Source organism: Cydia fagiglandana, chromosome 17 (genome assembly GCF_963556715.1).
Source record: "Cydia fagiglandana chromosome 17, ilCydFagi1.1, whole genome shotgun sequence".
In the NCBI taxonomy this organism is placed as follows: domain Eukaryota; kingdom Metazoa; phylum Arthropoda; class Insecta; order Lepidoptera; family Tortricidae; genus Cydia; species Cydia fagiglandana.
In genome coordinates this window covers 11,465,983-11,490,066 of record NC_085948.1, presented here as the reverse complement: position 1 = coordinate 11,490,066, position 24,084 = coordinate 11,465,983, and positions in this window count along the sequence as shown.

Below are 24,084 nucleotides of genomic sequence, written 5' to 3'. Positions count from 1 at the left end.
AGTAGGTACTAATATCTACTCTATGAAAATACTTGTAGGGAGTTAGTATACTGGTAATATTATACTGTATCTTTAAAGGTCCATGTAACTTGGCCCCAATCTTTCCATAAATCCGAATTACTGCCAATTACCGAAAAGCAAGTAATCTTTAATTACACTGTTGCATCATATAATGATGGATATTAAATCAATAATTAAATGTAAGGTGGGAATGAGTTAAATGGACCGATTGTTCCGTTAATTAAGGTGTGGTAAATTGGATCGGTTTGGTTTATAAGTATGTTTGTAATGTTTTAATTACAAGAGGAAAAGGTGCATTACCACTTTATTTATTTATGGGCCATTACTTTCTTTTGGTTTTCAAATATCATTTCATTTATTCCTGAAAATATTTAAGGCGTGGTATCCCCCGACCGATTGTTTTTGATTTGTTTTGAATAGGTTGACGTGTATATGGAGGGACGTAAGAGGAAAGTGAAACCAAGGAAAAAGCGGAGAAATTGTGTGAGAGGAAAACGAAGGATGTGAATAATGAGATGACGGGTCATGAGAGTATGGTACGAAAAAAGCAAGATAACACACTAAGCGGATTATAATAATGTACAATTGTGCATATCCAAATCAATAGTCAAAACTGGTCAAAGGCGTGTCCGTAGAGTTGTATCTCGTAGCTATAAAATAGGACCCTAGACGCGTAGTAGGTGGTAAAAGTTACTAAAAGCTCTTACGACACGAGGTGACGCAAAATTAACCTTTCACTGCTTAAGTTACCTAGGTGCATTAGTAAGTAAGTAGGGTTGGAGAACATAAAACAAATAAAGTACTTTCTTAACGAAACAAAGCTCACGCTCAGGCCTAACTAATGCCTAACACAAATGTCGGCGGTCGGCGCGTGGCGCGGCGCGCACGCGCGGCCGCCCTTCGCACTGTGCTCCGCGATGCCTTTGTCCTGGACAAAATTTTGTACAATCAAAGGTGGGGAGCCCCAGGTCGACTAGCTACAGTCATCATTCTCTTGCCCTTGTCCCACTCACTTGGGGTCGGCGCAGCATGTCTTTCCCTTCCACACCTCTCTGTCGTCCGTCATTTCATCATTCACTTGCGTTCGTTTCATATCATCTCTCACACAGTCCATCCACCTTTTCCTCGGTCTTCCTTTCCTCGTATTTTCCTCCACATTCATTCACTACAACTAGCTACAGCTTGTTGACTAGCTACAGTATGTTGAAGTAAAGAATCCAATTCCTAAAGAGAATATTATTTCTGAGAACATCAGTACAACTTATAAAACAAAGTCCCCCGCCGCGTCTGTCTGTTTGTGTGTTCGTATGTTTGCGATAAACTCAAGAACTAACGGAACGGATTCTCACGCGGGCTTCACCTATCAATAGAGTGATTCTTGAGGAAGGTTTAAGTGTATAATTTGCTAACCCGTGCGAAGCCGGGGCGGGCCGCTAGTAATATACTTAAGTAAGTAGGTACTTAGTGACTTACCGAAACAAAGCTCACGCTTTGCACGCTTTTCTTCTCATGCATAGGTATTTCGCATTTTGCTATGGTTAGTCTGATTTTTCACGATATTTTTGTTTACTTAAATGTTACTGGTAAATATATAAGGTTAGATGCGGCAAGAGTACGGAACATTGGGGCAAGAGAAACACTTAGGTACAGGGACCCTTCATACTGTTACTCTTACCTTACATAACTTTAAAGATATTTCGGACAAAAAACTCTAATCTAAGAGTTCGAATCAATGACCACAGATTTAAAAGTTGCCTGCCATTTAAGATTTAACGCACATCTGTTGCTTACGCTGGCCTAATCAATACCTAATAATAATAACACTAAGTTTATATGTATTTTTTCTTGTTTTTTATGTGCTTTTGTATTTTACTTTTATATTCATGTTATAAACAACCTAACTTAAGACGAAAAATAAATAAAGGAAATAACACTAAAATTTTACAAGTCGGCGCATCGCACTAAAATCCCGGTCATATTTTTACTAAACTTAGGCACACTGTTTATATTTAAATTATCAAAAAATTGTTTCCTTCTAAACGTCACAGCGAACTCAGCGTGCGGCGCTCGCTCGCTCCAGTTTCGCAACTCCGTGTAGATGTCGCGGCGCGGGCGCAGCGGTCGTATATCACACGGTGCGCACCGGTCCCGGCCACTCCACTTATGTTAAACTAAACAATTTCACAATTCTATAAAAATGCAGAAGCTGCCTAGAATCTAGATAATCACGCGATTGGAAGTTTCTTCCTTGATTTCACTTCACTGCAGTCATTATTTTTTTATTTATTGCCAGATAGTTAACCTTTAGCAGTACCTAGTATTTTATCCATTTCCCATTTCTTACAGGGTTTTACTTCCGCCATATTTCTCATTAAAAAAAAACTTATTTTCTCTATTTCTCTCGTCTCCAATTTACTTCAACATTTAGGACATATCAATATCACACATAGGCAAACTGAAAAATATATTTTCTAAGCACACGACTTGTGACGACCAAATACTTGTACAGAAGATCTGATTCAAATTTGCTGTTTGATATCCAAGAAATTCATCTCATCTGGTCATAGTTCACTCGTGCATCTCGCTCAAATCTATCATTGACATCATACATATATGTATGGATAGATTTTTAAATGGGAATGTCACTTCAGTAATGAAATTAATTAAGAAAAAAAATGTCTGGATTTTTAGTTAAGTTTGTTTTAAAATATTTACTTGCATTATTAATAGTTTAATTATTAAGTTTTGTTTTCATGGTTTATAAGTTTAGTAAATAAAAAATAACTAATATAACAAACACTCATATATAAATTACATACGATTTGAAGAGCCGCACCGGAACGCGCCGTCGTTGGCAGAATTAGTGGGCAACCCGCCGGCCGCAAACCTTATCTGTTATCAGTATACGTAGATACCTTATTGGATGATTGTCCGTATCCATAGCTGTTAGCCTTGGGCTCGCCACTTTATGGCTTGTTAAAGGAACTCGACGAAAATGAGTGGCAGAAGTACTTTGGCTGGTGGAAAATAAATCGTGGTCTTATATTATGCTCTAGAATTCACAATAGATCAATGAAGATTAATAAAATAAAAGACCGTTGTATATATTTGTATCTACATGCGCCCCACGACAGGAAAATAATAAATAAATAGAAACAAAAAAACGTAGGGTATAGAGTAAATGTCAGAAATTCTGAGTCATTGTTATACTCCTTTATGCAAGTACAAGTCAATGTATGTATGTATGTGTGCTTTTTATTTATGCACAAAATGTGCTTAGGTACGCTACGGTTTGTTTTTATGGTTAATAAAACCAAAAAAAATTTAGGCATATATGCAGAATATAGACAACCTCCAAAGAAGAAGTATGTTTTGAAAACATCTTGAAGATATTTTAAAGAATTCTTTTTTGTACATAATTCATAGTACATCATAGAAGTAATCACCTGAACTATAACTAAGGCCCAGTTACGCCAGTGAAAGGGAGGGTGACCATCTATTTTAGACTGCACCCACACCGTTATCAGCTGTGTGTGCGTTTGCGTGCATACTGCAAGGGTTACTGCCCCAGTGCAGTGTAGTCTGATAACAGTGGTTTTGGCTGGCACACATAAAAACAGTAGGACCATTGTTGTAGCTGACACAAATATAAACATTGTCATTAAACTGATTGATTTTTATTGGTCCTAATACCAATAAATTCAATTAGTTTAATGACAATGCGACAATCCAGGGTTCTCAAGGATCAGCAAATGGTTCCTTCGATGTTGCTTATGTCCATGGGTGACCACTTCCCATGTGGCGGCTAATCTGCTCGTTTGCTGACAATCCCAAAAAATAATCAAAACTGTGTTTTAAATTTTCTCTTGGCATCCCAACGAAATATCACATTTCTAATATCAACAATCCAAAAATCCAATGCATGATCCATGGTAGGAGATTTAATAAGTGCGAACTGGTCTAGATACATCATCTCCATTCCTGAGCTTGCTCGATTTGTCGCGGAAAATTTTTATTCAAAAATATCAAGTACACTTTGAAGCACTGTTAGAAGTAATTGCGCTGTAACTGTAGCATGGGTGTGTCCAAGGCAACAAGGAATTAACAGCGGTACCTACACCGGACTACATCTCGTCCATTTCTGAGCCTGCAATAAATCTGATTGATTTCATCTGATATATCTTTCCATAGAAAACGCAGCTCCGGAAGCTCCGGCCCGGCAACGGCCCGGTTTAACGTGAGTCAATCCTAAGACTGTTTGTTTTTATTCAAGCTAATCAAAGTTTTTTTTCTTATTGTGTATCAAATAATAATAAAATAAATAATTTATTCAAATAAATAAATAATAATAATAAATATGAGAGTACGTCTCAGGAAAGCGAATTTTGCTCAATTTCTCTGAGCATTATTAACCAACTCCAAAAAAGCAGGAAGATCTCAATTCGTCTGAATCTTTAATTTTTATTATTTTGTTGTATTCCTGTTTAACTGGAGACCTGTGCAGCACTGGTAGACCTCACTACGCTATAACTGTAGCATGGGTGTGTCCAAGGCAATAGGGAATTGACAGTGGTGCGGTACACCTGTCCGGACTACATCATGTCCAGTCCTGAGCCTGCGCCAAATTGGCTCGATTTTCGGCTCGATTCGGAAAATGTATTAGATTTCTACTAAACTTCAACAAGTTACGATACGGATAATTTAAAGATATTTGTAAGATAGATATGTGAAATTTGACGTTTCCGCGATTCTGGAGGTCCTCTTGAACGATTTCGATAAGTTATGACTTAGATATCCAAGTCACATCTAGTCGATATCTAATGTAGATCTAGTTGATCTCTAAATCGTCTCTAGATCTTGTGATTATCTCGAAATCCGAATAGGCCTGTTTATCTGAACTATTACTTACTAGCGACCTGCCCCGGCTTCGCACGGGTTAACAAATTATACACCCAAACTTTCCTCAACAACCACCAACAAACGTAATTTAAGATGTAAAGCAAGTTTTCAGATACTAAGTGTAGGTACTAACACTATTATTATTTCACCACGCAATTAAATTGAAGTACAATATTTTTAGAAAATGTATTTTTATATCGCATTTACCAAAGCACTGTATTCCTTTCGTTTAACATTTTTAGGTACTTATCTAATGTTGTCCATAGCAAACCGTTACAACTAAGGCAGTTGCCTCTTATTGTGTGAAGTTGTGAAAATGATCGGAGCTGGGCTTTCCATTTTATTGGTCATAGACTCGAATATGGGCCCTGCCTTTATATGCCACTTGCCCCTATTACTCACCATTTGGCTATTATGCTAATGGACAAAGAGATGGAACATTCCTTTGGCCATTAGTCACAATTGATTGGCTAATCAAACCTCTAGTAGATTTTGGTATTTGCCCTGTAACCTAACCTAAGACCTATTATTTATGTATACTAATGAAAATATTTTCTTCCACCAAGATATGAATTTCTTTCTTTTTAGTCATAATATAATTACACGATAAGTATAGCGAAAAATAGACTGCTGAAAGGGCTGAAATATAGGCTATTTTATAGAGATAGTTAAGCCCCCGCTTTTATATGTTAATATTAAGTTTATATTATACTAGCCACCCGCTCCGGCTTCGCACAGTTAACAAATTATACACCTAAACCTTCCTCAAGAATCACTCTATTGATAGGTGAAAACCGCATGAAAATCCGTTCAGTAGTTTTTGAGTTTACAGTTTACAGTTCGCGAACGCACAAACACATAAACAGACAGAGGCGGCGGGGGACTTTGTTTTACAAGGTGTAGTGATGTGAGAATTATTTTTATTTATATAACCTATTGTATATATTAAACTAGTACTTTAACAAAAATAAGTTACATACGAGTTTTAAAGGTAATATTAAAATACTAATTATTATCATCGTATCGTACTTAATGATCAAGTCTTATCAACATCGATCAGCTTCGTAATGCAAGCTCCTTTAGTAGGTATGTTCTACCGCACGATAAGCTCTGACCTCTGTTATATAAAGGTAGCTCTGCATCTGCAAAGGTACTTATCTGCTCCATTTACGACAACAATTTAAGCACTGCCAAGTAACGGGTCAGAAAGGTCGCTGGTAAGTGTAGCTTACTTGTGCTATGCTTGCCATATTGGCGCATAATGATAGAGTATATATTACACTGACTCGCTACAATAAACTTAAAAAAAAAACAAAACCTACTTACGTCATGAAACAGTTGTTCCATGCTGGTCTTTATAAGTAGGTGGGTAAGTAGGTAGTTCTATAATATTTCATGCAATTAACGTCGTTGTTCGGAGATAAATGTTTATAGATTTAAATTAAAGTAATCGGGAATGTGGGACAACTACAATTCTAGTTTTATTTTAATCTTCTTTAAAGTTTGATGCGCGCTCCCCTTTATTACCAGGTGTCATTGTGATCCGCGCATGTCGAAACATCGCAATTATCGCGTCAATATAGCAATGTCAGAAGCTCAGGCGCACTCGCCCGGACCCCGGACCAAGGTTGGCCCTAATTATACCTTTCGAATGAGACGTCATTTCCTTGCGCTTACGAAATATTAAAGTTAAAAAGAGGCTTTTTCGTTCGAAGGTGTGAATTTAAATAATTGCAATAATCTCAGAGACGGACAGACATGCAAACTTAATGAGCGGGTGAACGGTGTGAAGAAGACAGCGTGAGATGCCGACAAAGCGTCGCAATACCGTCGCGACAATGTACTGCCGCTTCATAATTCAGCTCATTAAAATTTCGCAATATGCTTAAAAAAAAGAAGATTTATTTATGTCATCTAAAAAAACAGGTTTGCAACAAAGTAATTGCGTTGATCTAATCGCAATACGTTTGAGGCTAGTTAACGAGTAATCAATTATAATTGACGCCTATCGCCTGATTGGATTAAAATTCTTGGCCATAACTTTAGCTAAGTTCCTCGTAAATGTTATCTAAACCGAGCGGAATATCCACTTTATCTGCTAGGTACCTTTTGACTCTTTATCATGGTACGCACCCAAGTTCAAACCGTAAATGACCTGTATAAAAACCACAAACCGTTATGGAAGGATCCACTAATTTCATTAAATTTAAAAGACATATCAGTTTTAGAGCAAGGGAATATGTATGAAAAAGCTTCATCGTAAACGTAGGTACCTACCTAATCGTAAAGTCATAGCGTAATGTTTATCTAATCATGCAATTTCATTCATGAATTCATTCATTGAAATCAATGAGTAAAGGATGGCTCACGTTAGACCGGGCTGTGTCCGGGCCAGAGCTTCCGACGCTTGCTTTTCTATGACATGACAGACGATCACGTGACGTTTTCCATTGAAAACGATGCGCCGGCAGCTCCGGCCCGGACACGGCCCGGTCTAACGTGAGTCATCCTTAACGCTCATCTCATCATGAATGAACTAAGGTGTAAGGATATTTACTGTAAATAACGCAATAACTGGATTAAAACGATGTAACTGTTATATTATCATTATTTTTTATCACTCATTAGTATCATTACTAAAGCAGCGCTACTCGTTAAGGGCGTTTGCCTCAGTTTAGAATGAGGACGAAATGACGTTTTAATCAGATCAATGAGTAAATTCAGAATTAAATAACTTACCCAAAAGGAGAACTAGACCGAGAGCAGCCTGTTAGGATATTTAATGTATCTTTTTGTGAAGTGTCCGAAGGTATCCAATCAGACAGAAATGTAAAATTCCAAACGTTGCAATCAACGCTGACGTGTGCTTGAAATTCATTATTAACTGCTTACATTAAGGCATTTTTTATAAAAAAAAGCTGCTTTTAGCTTTACAATGTAAGCAAGTAAAGTTCAGAGGATTATTCCGAGTTATTTTCATTAGTTAATATCAATTTTGTTGGACATCCTGATCATCTATGAAAATTTACTAATTGGAATTAGATGACAATAATAATGTTTGTCATAGTGCCTTTAGAATCTTATAATGGGGGAGCTAGAAGGTAGCAAGAACTCTATTTATAAAAATCGGTGCAAAAATATCATTTTCGTGCATTTGCATATCAACACATCATAAGAAATAATTTAGATGGCAATGCCAAATACGAGTGCAATGCAATTAAAATTTGTCTGGAAAATGTATTTTTGAGGCAAACTTCTACAAAATAGGTATAGGTATTATATCTAAGTATTATTTTGTTCTTTATAACTACTTACTTTACTACCTTTACTACCACATCAATATTTTGTTTTTTGAAGTATGTACTAGTTACGAGCTAATTAAGGTTATTCGACGATATCGAGAGTGCGTTTTTAGCAACTGTAAAATTTTATTACCCCAAATTTGGAACAATTGTGCCAGAATTATATCAATTGCTGAAACGTGATTTGTTGTTCAAGGTCGGTGACCTTTTATGCAATTGGATTTGGTGAAAATGTCCACTTTATATCAGATTTTATTGCTCATAATTAGGTATAATTCATATTTGTTCCTTCGACACAATGTGAGGTTAAAATGACCAAACTGCTAATAAATGGTCACCTTGGTTGTGTGCGAGTTGATCTAAATACGGAGTAGCGATCCATCAGTCATGCGCCGCGCATGCGCTGTCCACACACGCCGGATCCCGCGTGATGAATGCCCCGGCTTAGCAAACTTGACAACTCATTTTCTCGAATACATTCCATTACCAAACGCTCAAATTGCATAGTAGCGATCACCTTCGCAATACCAAACTATAATAGTACCCCTATTCATACAGCCATCATTATTTTCTGTCTCGCAACAAGGCAAAAACAATCAATAAAAATAAATCATTTAAATAACCATAAACACGCATTACAATGCGCCGACATTACATCTCCTAATGATTTCGCTAACGAATCATTGAAAGTGGTTGGATCGCGTGCGCGGCGCATGTCCGCGCGCCACAGACCACTTGTCTACCACATGGAGCATAGACAAAAAACTGGCCAAGAGCGAGTTGGACTCGCGTTTCGATGGTTCCATATCATAACACCTTTTTTGATAACATTTTTTTATTAAACACGATTCACGCTTAGATATACGGTTTTTATTATTTGTATTGTTGGTTCTAGTAGAATAGTGATAGCACAGATAGGCACTGCGTGAACATTTCAGCTGAATTTTTTATTGCATTACAGGCAGCCAGCTGAGGGACAGAAGGAAGTTTAGTAAAAGGGTTACGTTTGTCACTTTCGGGAACAGTGCCTAGTTGTTATAGCACAAAATGGTGTAAAATGCAACTGTCTCGTGGTGGTCGAGCATAAGGGGCCCCCTGATTAACAGTCCTCCGGACGGTATCGGCCTGTCAGGTAGAGCAAAATTTTGACAGTTCCGAACAACTGACAGGCCGATACCGTCCGGCGGACTGTTAATCAGTGGGCCCTTAAGTTGCGTTCTCGCTTACCAACTCACTTGAACTTCATACTTGAAGTCGCGCTTGATGTATGGAGTCGCGCGCGCCTGATGAGCTTAAGCTTTTGGTTTCTGTTGGGTTGATAAACGTCATAATGAATCTCTGCGAGGTAGTCTATGGAGCGATCTAATCGTGCGCGCGTGTGCGCGTGCGGCGCTGCTGTGTGCGTGCAATGCGGTCGTAATAATATGAAAGTGTTGTACGGACCCCGCCCTAGCCTCGGGCGCGCTGGCTGTTCCATTTACATCTGCTCGGATACTTTATCAAGCCTTCTGTCGAGCGCCCGCCGATACTGAGCCTTATCAAAGCGAATATCCAATGACAAATGCCGTTGGCTAATAGTATTCCTAGTAAAAGCTTCTTTGATTCTATTATCATAACATGAAGAAAACACGTCATGGTTTTAGTTATTTTTAAAGCCAATTAAATTAATTGAAAGAGTAGCTCTAGGATGACTCACACTAGAGCGGGCCGGGGCCGGGCCGGAGCTTCGGGCGCTTCGTTTTCTATGGAAACTGGAAAGTACCACGTGATTACCGATCAGCAGTCATAGACAATGTCATGTCGGACGCCTCGGCCCGGTCAAGCGTAAGTCATCCTTAATGTTAAATTGAAGAAAAACTTGTATCATAAAATCTTCAATTTGTCTCATAAAATGTCCAAGGAATTCTAACTAGCAAACTAAAGTTGCTCGACACTCAAACAAAGTCTTACTCAGAATTCGCTCTATAAGGACAATTTGCGTTATATCCACGTTATATCTAAACGGTTTAATTGAAATGCTCTGTAGTAACTCTTATCATTATTATAATTTTATCACGCCGTGAAAATTCACCCAATGCTCAAACAGTCTTAATGTCACATTCCTATTCCGATCACGAATTCAGGCTACTGCAATTAACGCTTGTAAACTTTATAATGGCTAGAGAATCGATTGTCGTTCCAATAAGCAGTGTTGCCAACTCGGATTTTGAGAAAATGCTAGACTAATGTCTAGATTATGCCAAAATTATGCCAAAGATTTTTGAAACACTTATGCTAAAAAAATGCTAAAATATCACTTGAAATTAGACACTTAAAACACATACTTTTTTTCAAATTTACCGCCTTTTTCTACTGACAAGATCTGCTTGACCAACTTTATCCGTTGACGTCCATCCGTCCACAAAAGTCAAAATTCATATGAAAATATGAACCACATAAGGCGATGACGCATATTGTTGCTGCCAAGTTGGTGCAAACGTGGCTTAGACTAAATTATGCTAAAAAATATGCCAAATGCTAAATGGAAAATGTTGGTGTCAATGCGAGTGAAAATATGCCAGATCTGGCATAATTTATGCCAAGTTGGCAACACTGCCAATAAGTTCAAATCAGTTATTCCGCGCAGGGTTTCATTGCATCGTTTTTAGTCGCCGACCGTTGGCCGGTTGTGTAACTACTTGTCTTGAGAAATGGAGCAGGTATGCAGTACACCCAAAACGTTAACCTGTCAGAATATAGCATAATTTTAAGGCTTGGACAGACACAATGCGATAAAGATGTTTTTTACTACCTTACTTACGTACAAGCATTTGACCTTTTCGCGTTTTACCCCAGGCTGTAGGACTTGATGTCATTTTTCACTAAACTACATGTCTTAATTTCAGAATCATGCCAGCATAAAATTGATACATATTTAATGAACTTAGTTCATAGCCACCTTAATGTCTACGAATAATATCGCTTCAGGAGCCGTAGCCATGATGACAAACGCCAATCCACAGCCGAATTATGGATGGCTTTATCGACGTGATAGAATACATACATGTCACGTTTTAACACCCCGCGATTGAAAAAGACGGGAAATGTCTTAATCACCCTGACATGTAGATGTACCATAATTCCGTAGTTCGATCAAGCAAGTAAAACGCGTGATTAAGACATTGTCGGTGTATTTTTTAATCGTGTGCATCTTGTTCATTTCATTCATTCATTTATTTCTATAACAATTATACATTGTGTTAGAAAACTTACGAACTAGTTACATACTGTTTATAATCTAATTAAACTAAGTAATGATGGGACATGTCAGCAAATAAATGAATAAGTTTGTTTTCACTTATTTGGCTACCTGTGTGTAGAAGCTCGTTGGCTAGCTAAAACTTTTCAATAAATACTATTCTGGAAAATTACAGAGTTGACCGTGAATTTTATTCAGACAACAATAAATAACATTGTCACGAAAATTGAATATGTTGTCGCATGACATGTGTGAAGCTTTTATCTGTAAGTAGGTAATTAATTGCTACATTACCTATACGACAAAGTTTTTTGCGTTCATTAAATTTGGTTACGTTCATGTCATTTTATATAGGCGCAGTTTGTCGTCACGTCATTAATATTATTATACCGGAATTTCGGTAATGATTTATTACCTACAATTACGTAACAGTGAAGAAAAATCATATGAAATTTTATTTCCTTGTGTTTGAGGTTAAAATGCCAACCCTTTAAATGAGTAATAATTGCCTTTAAGCAGAAGTATTTAAATGTGCAATTGGTCTAAAAGACATATGTCTGTATGTAGACAAATGTATTAAAATATAAATATTCCTATTTATTGACCCAAAGTTTTAATATTTTGATTTTTAGGGTTCCGTACCCAAAGGGTAAAACGGGACCCTATTACTAAGACTTCGCCGTCCGTCCGTCCGTCCGTCCGTCCGTCCGTCCGTCCGTCCGTCTGTCACCAGGCTGTATCTCACGAACCGTGATAGCTAGACAGTTTAAATTTTCACAGATGATGTATTTCTGTTGCCGCTATAACAACAAATACTAAAAACAGAATAAAATAAAGATTTAAATGGGGCTCCCATACAACAAACGTGATTTTTGACCAAAGTTAAGCAACGTCGGGAGTGGTCAGTACTTGGATGGGTGACCGTTTTCTTTTTGCTTTTTTTTTGTTTTTTTTTGCATTATGGTACGGAACCCTTCGTGCGCGAGTCCGACTCGCACTTGCCCGGTTTTTTTTCTTATACCAAGTAAGTAATTGTAAAGTCTAAATGAATTAAACAGACAATATAAAGTGGGATTTATTCAACGCAACATTAAGTATTTAATGAAATGAAATAAAGAGTTAAACGGAATAAGTTACATAAACATAATTTTATTTATAGTGAAGTATTTCTATTTCTGATTGCAGTATTATCTGCTAACTCACCTGTCCGCATCGCGTTTACGCCGTATTAGCCTGAAAGTTGCATATTTTTATACCTCTATAAAAGATATGAAATGTATAAGTATTCCAACGGCACTTTAGTCGTTTTGACTACAGTGAAAATTGTAAAGTCGACGCCCACGTCCGGGAGATGTCGCCCTTGCTTTATCCTGTTCATAAATCAGCCTTGTATATCTTGTATATTTCTCTGATAAGATATACCGCTTCGGCTGTTACAAGTAGGTTCTGTTGTTAATGAATAAAATTGCATAAGATAAGCAGTTAAGTTCCTATTGGAAATTGACAAAATTTGAATTTTGATTAACGTTACGTTTTAAAAATAATATATGGGAGACCGAGCTTTGCTTGGATATCATCAACAAAAACTCAAAAATCCGCGTTTTCTCAGAGATAAGATCAATTTTTTCCCCTCGAAAACCCCCATATAGCAAATTTCATCGAAATTGTTAGGGCCGTTTCCAAGATCCCCGAAATATCTATATAAATAAATAAATAAACAAAAATTGCTCGCTTAAAGGTATACGATAATACAAATACTGTATCATAAAATCCGTACTTAATATATTTTAACCGATATTTCATATAATATGTCATCATGGTTGTTACTGCTATGTTTTCCTGTTTAATTTATGTTAAACATTCATACAATTTTACGTCACATTAACCAGGGTCTACACAAAAGTAGGTGATATTTAAAAATATTTCGCATATAATTATGCATATTTCTACTCAGGCGGTCAAATGAAAGGGTCATTTGCCTTCCGCAAATTGGTCAAAATGCATGGCTGGTCCAATTATCACATTCTGAAGAAACAGGACACGGCAGCCATGGTTCTGCCGTCGATACAAGGATGTGGGTTTCTAGAAAGGTAGGTAGCGGATCTGATTAAATATCGCAAAAAAATATTAATTAAAATAATCAGCATTAAAATTCTCAGACTTCCTTCTGTGGGGTATTCACATGACGTATGACATCAATTATCGCGATTAAGACATTTTTTTTACAATTATTGTGACAACAATTGTCCGTGACGTAGGTACAGTCACCTGCAATAATATGTTACACTACGAAGGCCGCAAAAATATCTGACACGGTCTTATTTGTAGAGCCATACGAGCGTGTCACATATTTATGCGGCCTTCGAAGAGTAACAATATTACTGCAGGTTGTACTGTGAAATTTTTCATTCGGCATAAGTTTACACCTTAATACCTAATTTGATTTTAGGAAGTATCATAATTATAGTGATGTGAATATACAAAGCAGGTAGGACCGAAAATAAAGAACAAACATTTTCATTTTAATTATCTGTATCGAGTGTGATTAATATGAAGCTTATTTGTAGAAACCTGGGAAATATATGCCATGAAATAGTTATTTGTACAACAAGAGATCAAAGTTTGATATTTCTTCGAGTGCTTAATTTGAGTCCCGTGCAAGCGAAAGATTCTATAATAGATTCACGAGCGTAGCGAGTGAATCTAATTTAGAATCTTGAGCGTAGTAAGGGATTCAAAAGCGCACGAGATGTAAATAACTTTGATCTTGTGTAGTACACAAAATTTTTCACCCTAAGCAGTGAGAACATACCTAGAGGGACAGAGATAATAGAACCCAAGTATATCGAACTTGTATTAGACCCCGCATGTTGAAATGACATTTGACTATAAAGGTCACTTGAATGTCAGTTTGTCTCACTCAGTGAGCAAAATGCGATTTTGCTCACTGAGTGAGACAAATTGACTTAGTGAGCAAAATCGCATTTTGCTCACTGTTTTTAAGAAGCAAAGTACCCTTGTTCGAGCTGCTGAGGTGAAATAGTATTTTATGCAACAGTTTTATAAGAGGAGTCAAAAAATGTGAGTGGCGTGGGTAACAATGTGAGCCGAAGGCGAACATTGTTAATAAATACGCCATGAGCATTTTTTGACTACTTATACAACGTTGCATACAATACTTTTTCTATGAGTAGGCAATATATTAAATAAAATACAAAAAAATATAAACAAAATTTTATTTATGAAAATGTCAATGTAAATTTTGGATAGTAGGTATTACTATATGTATGTATGTAGCTCTTTTCTGCGACAAGCACCCATAATACCAAATCTTACTGCAACCTGTAACAAGACAACGGAGAATTAAATAATATTCAGTTTCAATGCAAAAATATAAAATGTGCATAAATATAGCTCGTTGTACTGTGTACCTTAAATCAAAAAAAAAATACAACATATACCAACCTTGCTTAAAAGATAGATCTGATCCGGAGCTTCCAAAGTCTTTGAAAATACACCAATAAGACGTTTTCAGAGAATGCCGAAGATATGTGTTCCAATCTCCACGCCATGAACTTCTCATAAGATTTGTCGTATAGGTGCTGCGATTTATTACTTAGGCAACAAATTTTCGGTCGCTGCTTGTGCTGCAGCGGATATTTCTTCAGGTGTATAAACAATGTTGTCCTCTTTGTCCATATTCAACACTTTTTATGAACGCAAAACAAATAGTAACGCAAAATACTTAAAGAACAAGAAATTACCGGGAAAGGCGGGAAACGTAAAAACAAACCAGTAATGTCTATGGTTATGTTTTTTTTTTAAAGCCGTTACACACTACCGCACCTCACCAGGGTTATGGTGCTGTAGGGTATAAGTGTGTTACAGGCCTTAGAAGTCCACCTTCCAATAGTGATGATACCAAAAAAAGTATGTTTTATTATGTTGGTAGCAATGAACTCAGTACAAATTTGTTTTTTTTTTTATAAAACCGTATGCATTCAATCGTTTGTCACGTTGGTTTGTTACCTGCACTAGCTTACCGTATCGTAATGTCTCTAAAACGACACAAGTGCTTTTTTGGGCAATAGACTATAGACTTTTAAGGAGTATTAATAATGTATGCCCTTATATGTTCGTTCGTGACTATGTAAATGACAGATAAAAGTACACGAGTAGAAAAAATAATTTATGATGATAGAAGTTCTGTCGTTGGTATGTACCTAACGTTGTTTTACGGTAGTTCCAATGCAATCCTGCTCATCTAATTAAAAAACCGTTCCATCTTACCCCAACGTACCTTATCACGACCATATGGTATGACTTCTGTCAATTTGAACACAGATGTTTGAATGCCATTCTTAAAGTGATATTCCATTTCCAACTGCAGCTGCAATACTGTTCATTTTCTATGGAAATTGACAATGACAGCGACGCGTTTCCATAGTAAAATGAACGTATTGCGTGTTGCAGTTGGAAATGGAATGTCACTCTTACTGCACAAGTAACCTGAATGTACAGTTGCCATCAGATATATGGGAGCGGCCAAGGTATTTACAAAATATCTGAACACGCCTCTATTGTCAAGGCGTTAGAGTGCGTGTTCAGATATTTTTCAGCGCCTCGGCAGCTCCGATATATCTGATGGCGAATGTACCAAGTATGCAAATACAATTCATAATTATTCGAGCGAACTACATCGATCATAATTTATTTGCATACGTTTATCTGGTCACGATTTCAGTCCGCTCAGCTTATCTGAATGACGCTGATGTCTAATCTGTATCATCTGCTTGAAAAATTACATCTGTGTTGAAACAAAACTATAATAAATACCTACTTATTATAAAAGCGGTAATTTAATAGGAACTTAACGAAATAAGTTAATTATGTTTAAACAATATAATAACTATGTAATAAACATGTAAAATATACGTATAAATAAAGAATAGAGTAATAGAAAGCTGTAATAACTATACAGGGTGGAAAAAAAGGGTGAATTTTTCCACACTGTATAAACAATTGATAAATAAATATACAGATATACATTAGTACGAAAACGACCTAACAGGTATATTAATACACTGATCCTTGTATTTTTAAAAATAAATTATGGACAGATCAGGTAAAATCCCCCTACAATTTAGAGTAGACCAAATAGCATAGCTGGGAATCCCACCCAGATCATTCAGAATCATAAAACATGAAGTACATATGAATGAAAGATAGTATGTACGAGTAGCATGAAATGAAAGTGCAAGAAGAATAAATGTGAGAAATGGAATAAATGAATAAGCTTAAAATAGACTCCGATTACGTTGAAAAATGAGAAAAAGAAATACCTACATACGACATTAATTTTAGCAACTATTAGTCCAGCTTTTAAAACAGGATGGACATAATAAATTTAGGTGGGTGTTTTTTTTTTACAAATGTTACATTATTATGCTACTTATAACAGATACTTTTGAAACAGACATGTTTAGCTAATAATCAATAAGTTATGAGTGAATTTTTAAAGTAAAATAATTTACGGTAAGAGTAGGTAAAACTCTATTCCCATTGACTGCCACTGGCATTATCTGACAATCGATATCTACTTGAAATGGCAGCTGTTCTGTAGATTATAGTCAATCTGTCAAAGATTGACACTTGCTTCCGATACCAATTGTCAGATGTCCGATGTTAACAACAGTTTCCAATTATGTTTGTACGATTGCGTCACATTATACATTATACTTACTAAGTTCTATCGCTCAATCAGATAAACCGATATAAACCAGGAACACTCTAAATAGAGTACTCACTCCTACACTATTAACCCACTAATGTTTGTTATTGACATTAATAAGTTGCGATTGACAATGCCACTGACAAAGGATCAATAAGCTAATAGACACAAAAAACAATCGGGCTTATCGTGTCTGCGAACATCGGCATTGAGATGACAACTGGAATTATTATAGTGAGAAATGTGATAGTAACAAACACTAATCACTTGTGTGTTTGACCCGAGCTGTTTGATTCATGGCAAGTCATGCCCCACAGGACGCTAGTCTCGTGCGGGCGCTTTACTTACGGAGGTTATTTGAATAAAACATTCTTGATTGTTTCAAAAGGCTAATTGGTCAAGGGACCAAGGAAAAAAAACGAAGGGAAGAGAAGGGAAGCAAGGGCTTTTTTTCGTGTTCGTCATACATTTCATAATACTCTTTGGAATAATACCGAATTCCAAATGTCCATAAGGTCTCTGTTCCAGTTTTATGGATTTAATTACCGTTAAAATGGTCCTACTTTGCTCCATATTAAGAAAATTATGGATATCATTTTACAGGCTTGGAGCAAAATAACCCTCAGGGGAACAAAGTAGGGCCATTTTAAAGTACGTCGGTCTCATTGAATACAGGTAAATTGGCTTTTACAGAAATAAAATGCTAGTTCAGGAGGAACGGATAATTAAATAATCAACAGACAAACCCACAGTATTGGTACTAAGCAGTAATTAAGAAGGATTTCAAAGATTATCACACCGGTCGGCATCTGCGCCCGGGTTGGAAGTCACGCGGACCACGAACGGCGCCGCCCGCGCATTCCGCGCGTCAAACTTACCATCGAAAAATACGCGCAAGGACAACCACTGGAATTCCTAGAACAATTAGGATGGGATACTTGCGTGTTCTTAATTAGAGTTAATCGTTTTGGAAATAAGTCAGACGTCAATTATTTATTTAGACATTTGCTGCTTGAGGAGCTCGGTCGATATAGATTTTATCTGCTGTGCTAACCGGTAATGTGTACACTCAAGAGCAAAAAGAACTGTGGGGATATTGGGTTTGAGTGTACAATTCCAGCGGGGCTACCGCGAAAACCGAAATTCGCAAATTGCTGGGATCTTTCTCTTTTACTCCAATGAAGGCGTAATTAGAGTGACAGAGAAAAATGCCCGCAATTTGCGAACTTCGATTTCGCGGTTATAGCTCAGGGCCTAATTTTTATTATTTCTTTCCATACATCATGTTTATTACGTATGATAATGTTACCTACCTACAGCGTGTTTTAAAAGTATACGTAGGTTTATTTAAGATTACAAAATCATATCAAAAACATGCAATTATGAGATCAAAGTAAAATGTTATGAACTCAGAACTTACCACAAAATATAATTGGTGTGCAATTTTTAGTGCTTTGTGCACCCAAGTGGACCATACAATACATATGTATTTGAATGTAAATATTTTTTGTCTGCCTCACTAGTCATTCATAATAACATTAATAATTCTATACGACTTCCTTTTCTTTTTCTTTGATCGCTATATTTATCAGAATTAGATCATGACATGTCATCTGCTAGTTCGTGCTTCCGCGACCGTATCAGTTGTCATACCGAGCGTCATAGCGGAAGTGCGGACGTCATGCGATGCCGGATCATACGCGGATTATCGGGACATGCGGAAAACTGGTCAAACCTTTAGTAGGTAACTAGAGGTAGTGGTGAAGGCAAGTGCGATCTTATGCACTTTATAGCTAAAGAGATTTCAATTTCAAGTACATAAACCGGCGTTAGGTACTTCTTACATTCCGTAGGTAATGGGTAGGTAGGTAGGTGGATCTTATTAACTCTTACAGGCCTATTCGAATTTCGAGATAATCACAAGATCTAGAGACGATTTAGAGATCAACTAGATCTTTTTAGATATCGACTAGATGTGACTTGGATATCTAAGTCATAACTTGTCGAAATCGTTCAAGAGGACCTCCAGAATCGCGAAAACGTCAAATTTGACATATTTATACATATTTATCTTACAAATATCTTTAAATTATCCATATCGTAACTTGTTGAAGTCTAGTAGAAATCTAATTCATTTTCCGAATCGAGCCGTTAAACAGAGTTAAGTACGTGGGATTTTAAATCAATCTAAGCAGCGGCAACTAACTGCGAGTGGTATTCTAACTACTACTTGTTTACTATTGCTGCAAATGTGCAAATGCCATCTTCGCGGAATTAAACTCGGTGCCAAAATATTTGAAATTGAGCAAAACAAATGTAGGTTGCAGACAAATATAAAACAGTGTCAATATCAGTGAGTTCATTGGCACTTAAAACGCTCTCAATTGTGCCCAGAGGCACACTAGTCGAAATAATATATAACGCCATATAGCTCGTGAACAGTCACTTTGCAGTAATTACGAAAGGTAAACTATTACGTTCAATTTACGACGGGGTGGGCACGCCGTAAATTACGCGTAATGCCAAGTCGATCAGCGTCAATCGGTAACTATAGAAACATAATTTTCAAAGCTCTTTTGTTTTATAACTGCTTTCTAAAGAATGAAACAAATTCTAAAAAACAATAAGGTTCCTTTTACAATGACACGATCAAGTGAGATACGATTTAGCAAAGGTAAACAGTAATTATAAGTAGCTGGTTTAATTACCCGAAACATACCGCCCCCGGGCTTTTCGAAACGACTGTCCTAACTTGAAAGTAAATTTCCTTATGAGTTTATCAATGAGTCCATTTTGATGGACATACAACTTAAGCGCTGATTTAAATATAATGACTGTCCTTTTAGCTCATTTATATGAAAAATTTTTTTAGTACATAAATTTACTTTGTAGGTAATTTAAAGTATATCAAAGTGAAATAATGTCTGAGATAACTCAAAAAATGGCACTCATATAATAACTCAAATTCTATGGCAGAGAGTGCCTATTCGAATTTTCAGTGTTCACATTTTCAATAAAATCATATAATGTATAAATCCCGAGGTGGTAGAAAAAAAATATCTCTTTATTTTCATGATTAAGATCTTTTTAAACTTTTAAGGTAAGCTTTTAACCTATATGGTGGCTATTATACGACTTATACGTACGTTATCAAGTTATCATCGAATCATAAAGTACTTAGTCGCAAATTCAAAAGTTCAAATTCATATTTATGTGAAACCGTACTAAGAAAGCTTTATGAAGTTATAAATCCTTTTTCCTGATTTATATAATTTTAAATTTGGAACAAATAAACTTGTGAAAAGGCAAATGTCAGCGCAAGGCCCGACATTAATTAATTGTAACATTTAGCGCAGGTCAAACAGAAGCCGATTTCGCTGCGTTTGCGCGTACGCAACCATTACTTCTCTTTAGGGTTCTGTGTCAATCAAATATAAATAAAACTGACAGTATTTTAACGGTACTCATGATAAACATAAAGTTTAGTTATAGGTATATTCGCCTTTACCTCTATGTACCGCAAATACAGGATACTTTTTAGGATTCCGTTCCCGAAGGGTAAAACGGGACCCTATTACTACAGACTCCGCTGTCCGTCCGCCCGTCTGTCACCAGGCTGTATCTCGTGATCTGTGATCTCTAGTTAGTAGACAGCTAAAATTTTCACAGATGATGTATTTCTGTTGCCGCTGTAACAACAAATACGAAAACAGAATAAAATAAAGATTTAAGTGGGGCTCCCATACAACAAACGTGATTTTTGACCGAAGTTAAGCAACGTCGGGCGGGGTCAGTACTTGGATGGGTGACCGTTTTTATAGATAATGGTACGGAACCCTTCGTGTGCGAGTCCGACTCGCACTTGGCCGGTTTTATATTCAACTATATCGTAGCAGGATGCAGATATAGACTCTGTTATATTACTAGACATATCGACCGGGATATGGACCGTGATTACCTTTTGTTATTGTTTTCTATCTCCCGATATTTTGACGCATTTACATGCATCTTGTAATCACGGTCTTGTACCTAATTGTAAAGGTAATCACGGTCCATATCCCGGACGATACCTATAATTTTAGTGAACCAACCGTGTATCATTCAACACTGTTTGTTATATTAATCAAAATCATTTAGGTAGTTCGTTTACCTATGCGTAATCCGAGAGTGCTCTTAAGATGGCCCATGTTCTCGCCTGCGAGCAATGCAAGCAACTAGAATACCACCCAAGATAGCCCCTCTACTGTTGTGCGCCTCGGATGTCAACGGCACACCTCATAATAATAATTAAAAGAGGTATTACTTAGGCCGACAACAAGGCCGGCAAATTATTTGAGATATTGGGAGCGAGGCTGCTTTCTTGTGCAACACGATAATGTGCACGCACGTCGGAGGATATGTTATTATTTTTTCGTTATGGACAGTATATAATTCGTGTTACTTGTCTCGTAATGGATGCATTGATATGCATGCCTGTTTTGTTGTTGCTAGATAGTAAACGTAGTAGATAAAAGATGTATTGAATTAGATACTGTATATAGGCGTACCGACCTACCGACGTGTTTTTAGGGTTCCGTACCCAAAGCGTAAAACGGGACCCTATTACTAAGACTCCGCTGTCCGTCCGTCCGTCCGTCCGTCCATCCGTCCGTCTGTCACCAGGCTGTATCTCACGAACCGTGATAGCTAGGCAGTTGAAATTTTCACAGATGATGTATTTCTGTTGCCGCTATAACAACAAATACTAAAAACAGAATAAAATAAAGATTTAAGTGGGGCTCCCATACAACAAACGTGATTTTTGACCAAAGTTAAGCAACATCGGGAGTGGTCAGTACTTGGATGGGTGACCGTTTTTTTTGGTTTTTTTGGTTTTTTTTTGCATTATGGTACGAAACCCTTCGTGCGCGAGTCCAACTCGCACTTGCCCGGTTTTTTTAGTGTCAATGCGATTTATTTAGGCTTCTCTAGTACCTACTTTATGTTCAGATAATTGCTCTAACTGTACCTAGATATATAGGTATGTACATACAACATTGAATTTAATTAAAATATTACAAGTATCGTATACATATATAGAAGCCGTGATAATTATCAACGGAAACATTATTGTCAGGAAACACATAAAAAATAAAAGCTTACAGTTGCGCAAATGTGTCCAATTTGTCAAAATGTCTTAATCCGTTCATTTTAAGTTAAACAAGGGATAAAGAGTTGAATTAATAGCTTTAAAGGAGGTAATTAAATATAATTACTCGCTTTGGTATTCAAGGAATCGTATCCAAACATTCTCATTGACATTCGGGTGTCAAATCGTAAAGTCATGCTCGTAAAAATTTGCCTTTTTCTCAGGGTCGACACATGGGGTGGGGATACAGAATCCAAGCTGCAACCTGTGGCCTATTTTATAAAGCTACAAGTTACAATTTACAAGCGGAAGTCTCTTTCTAACCCTATGTGTTAGAACGAGACTTCCGCTTGTAAATTGTAACTTGTAGCTTTATAAAATAGGCCACTGGAGTTGCTTTGCGATGTTTCAGCTGCAAGATATGTCACATGTACGTCGCTAGACTAAAAACCGGGTCCATATTGGTTCGCATAATAATTGATTGTTCTAATGTAATATTACGCATAAAACTAATTTCGCATAATTTTATTGTTATTGTGCTGGAAATATTAACATTTCTGAAAAATTATAACACAAACCTAACCTAACCCCTACCCTATTCTACACCACCTATGCAAAATATTTTCGAAAATACTTTCTGTTTCCGCTGGAGAAAAAATATGCGTAACATTACATTATGACAATCAATTATTATGCGATGAGATAGGATCCCCTAAAAACCATTACACTTTTTAATGGTGCACATTTTGTGGAACTTAACGCTTAACTTTGGCGGAACAAGAGAGTTTCACGGACCAGAAGCTTTACATAATTTAAACTTGAGATAAAAAAGCAAGTGTTAATTGCCTCTGATTACCCTTAATTGTAGACTGCAGATTGCTTGAAATATTGTGTTTAAAAAAAAGGGCAGATTGTTAACATAATAATATATTAACATTAAACAAAATTATGTACCTATAAATGCTCGGTAAGCTGACATTATATAAATACAACGAAAAATGTTATAAGCTTTTAATTGACAATTTAAAGGCTTTAACAACAAATGGGATATCTCGAACTAGAAAAAAGCAAATAATCGCGAGAGGAATTTGCCTCCTGCAGGTTTATGGAAATAGTGACGCAATTCCAAGACATGGTTTGAGACGAGACCTATGAATAATGCATTAATATAGGACGATTATTCCATAATCTTTATGTGTCTATATATTCCTATTAAAATGCGTCGAGCAGTAACATAAACTAGACAGTGTTGCCAACTCGGATTTTGAAAAAATGCTAGACTAATGTCTAGATTATGCCAAAATTATGCCAAAGATTTTTATAACACCTATGCTAAAATATCACTTGAAATTAGACACTTAAAACACATACTTTTTTCAAATTTACCGCCTTTTTCTACTGACAAGATCTGCTTGACCAACTTTATATAGTCCGTTGACGTCCATCCGTTCACAAAAGTCAAAATTCATATGAAAATATGAACCGCATAAGGCGATGGCGCATATTGTTGCTGCCAAGTTGGTACAAACTTGGCTTAAACTAAATTATGCTAATAAATATGCCAGATGCTAAATGGAAAATTTTGGTGCCAAAGCGAGTGAAAATATGCCAGATCTGGCATCATTTATGCCAAGTTGGCAACACTGAAACTAGATATGAACACTTCCGCGATATGATGACATTGTATTTTATCCGCAGAACAAAATATCTACGGTCAGCTGCGTTATTAACAGAAGGTAATTTTATTTGAGATAACCAATCTGCA